The sequence below is a fragment of the Pteropus vampyrus genome, unplaced genomic scaffold (assembly GCF_000151845.1).
Source record: "Pteropus vampyrus isolate Shadow unplaced genomic scaffold, Pvam_2.0 Scaffold46, whole genome shotgun sequence".
NCBI lineage: Eukaryota > Metazoa > Chordata > Mammalia > Chiroptera > Pteropodidae > Pteropus > Pteropus vampyrus.
In genome coordinates, this window is record NW_011888827.1 from 5,803,581 (window position 1) to 5,806,506 (window position 2,926).

General features: G+C 42.0%; 1 pseudogene; it reads right to left on the reverse strand.

Annotated features, from left to right (window-relative positions):
• Positions 1-2,538: 2,538 nt before the first annotated feature.
• On the reverse strand, positions 2,539-2,657 carry LOC111739086 (annotated as a pseudogene).
• Positions 2,658-2,926: the final 269 nt, after the last annotated feature.

Sequence of the window (2,926 nt, forward strand, 5' to 3'; positions counted from 1 at the left end):
CTGTCTGTCTGTCTGTCTGTCTGTCTTTGTTTTATATCTGGACTTGAAAGAAGAAATTGCAAGTGAGACCAATCAAGGTGATGGCGGGAGGGGTCAGACTAATTTGAATTCAGATCTGGATTAACTAGCTGAGTGACTGGGCAAGTCACTTAACCTCTGAGTCTATTTTTCTTTAGGGGACGATTATATCCACTGTATAGGTTTATTATAAGAGCTCAGTGTGATAAACTTTGTCAGTCATTTGCTGAGTTTATTCTTAATAAAAGTAGTTTCCCTCTTTTGGTTTGTATTTCTTTTTTACTGGTTTATTAATAGCATTTTGCGTTGTTTAATTGTAGTTCTATTTTCATATTTTAAGTTTCAGTAGAAAATGGTCCATCATAAAGTCTGTTGTTGCTGAATTTAGAGTTCACTATGTTTTTGCTTTACTTTGCGCCAAATTATATTCAGAGTAATGGTAAGGCAAAAGAAGACTGCCTTATTCCCAGGTTTTTCTAATTAAGCCTCAGTTCTAAGTAAGCAACTCCTGAACCAGGTGTGGAGTTCAGGGCTGGGATCGCTGTGGAGACGCCATATGGGGTCCCAACAACCAGGTTTGAATGGAAAGGACAGCGCTTTTCAGAGCCGCGGGCTCGAAGAGGGGAATTCTTCACCCAGGCCCATCGCTGCCTTCAAGGTCAAACTTGGAATCTCCTGCTCAGGGCTGGTGCCCAGTAGGTGCCTGTCCAGGTGTAGGAGGGGCTGCCTAAAGTGAGCTCCAAGACCCGCCGCTTGCACTGTACAAATCTGGTTGGGGGTTTGAGGCAGACACAGTTTTAGCATTCACATGATTTGGAAACATTAGACAGTAACCTGTTGCCCAAAGAAACTTAGTGCAAAGAGTCCCCTCACTATAATAGAATGGAAAATCACTATGGCTGGTCGGAGAAGAGCTGACTGTGGAATGAGTCGAAGGTGTCACGGATTACAAGAAGCAATTTAGTGGCGCCACAGTCGAGAGGAGGGAATAAAGGAATCACTACTACGGTACACAAACACAAGAGTTGCAACATGTATTCTTACGATTTCAAGGAATACATGCAAATTAGAAATAGGGAACTAGGGATTTGCCTGTTTTTCTTCCCCATGACATTGCTTAGCATGGTTCTGGCAGAGAGTAGGTGCTCAGGACATCTTTAAAGAGATGACTGATGTACAGCCAGTATCTGGAAAATACTTGACCGATTGGTGTAGGTAGACAAGGCCAAGGCGGCGGCGTAATAGGTCAGGGCGTGTTTGTGGGATGAAATGATAATGGCCATGTATTAGGATGCTCGTACGTAAAGCCTGATTTGGGGGTCAAAGGGATAACAGTTCAGAGAGAGAGTGGTGTGTATAGGTGTTGCATTAGAGAACTTGGTTATGCCAGTGAAAAAAGTAGCTAAGGACAATTGCAGGGTGTTTGAGGCTGGGGCCACAGTGTTGGAGAATTTGGAGCAGAGAGAGGAGAGAGAGAGGGCCTGGAAGCTAAGAAGTCCTTTTGAGATGGGCCAAGCAGGGAAAGGGAGATTTGAGAAGAGCCAAACGCAAACTTAAAAACGTTCCCCAAAACAAATGCACTGGAAGAGTCGGAAATTGCACATCAGCAGTTTCTTTTGACAAATTTTGGCCGAGACATTAAACAAAAACAATGATCCAACTCAAAACTCTGTGATACCTTTATATTGTTTATATAATAGGGCTTCAAGGGTTTAATTTAGAACATTTCTAGGATGAATAACTGGCTCTTGTTCATGTAAACGAGCACAGCCTGCGCCGAGTAACCGAATCTTCTTCGTGCAGGTCACAGCTGTTTTCCTCAGGGAAAAGCTTCTCTCATCTCCCCTTCTCACCTTGGCAAATCACAGCCAGCACATTTAGAAGTCTCTACCTTTCCCAAGCCCTCGTCCGCTGCTCTCAAAGAATGACCCCTGTTCTTTCCTCACTCTCTAGGGTTCGAAACTACTTGAATCAAGGTTTAGAAAGCCTTGGGTAGATACAGGAAATTTAGTTTTCTATCATTTGTGCGATTTTGGCAAAGTCCCTTTCTCTCTGAACATTGTTTTGTTTTCAGCAGAAGGATGATTTTCTTCATGGTGATGCTCTGAGTCTACGATAGGTGTTTTAGACCAGTGCAATCAAAATATAAAGCAAAACATACACATTAAAAAGTCTTTTAACTTAAAAAACAGGTGAAATTCATTTTGAGGATATGTATTTAATGCAATCTCCAACGTATCAGCATTTCAACATGTAAACAATATTTTTTAAAAAATCTGTTGAGATATTTTACATCCTTTGAGATTCCATCTCACACAACACATCGTGATTCAGAGTAACCACAGGGTGGCCAATGAATCAGACAGTACCGTTTTAGGACGTCAGTCACTGAGCGAGCCCCGCCCACAGCCCTGCGGACTTCTTGGGCCTTGTGGTTTTGCGTTAATTTGTTAAGAGCTTCGTGTGGGTTCACCATCATCCATGAGGTCCCTTTTATTTCTTTATTTTGAATTTTTTTAACACCTACAGCACCTGGTCTTCCTAGGTGGTCTCCCATCCAAGTACTAACCAGGCCTGACCCTGCTTAGCTTCTGAGAACAGATGAGATCCGGCACGTTCATGGAGGCATAGCCATAGATGAGGTCCCTTTTAAAAATTGGAAAATTAAGCCAATTTTGAGGAAGAAGAAGGAAAAAGACTGAGAATCCCTAGATAGGTTCACAATTTCATCTCCTCAAATCTCCAAACTTGGGAAACTAGATTTTGTTTGGTAAGGTTGGCACATATTAATTTGGAGGCATCTGAAATAATGTGAGGCTATTTATGATGTAGTGAGCCCACTTAGCATGCATATTTGTGTATTTCACTGTAGAAATAGTAACGTTTTATTCCTAAGTGTTTCCCTAGA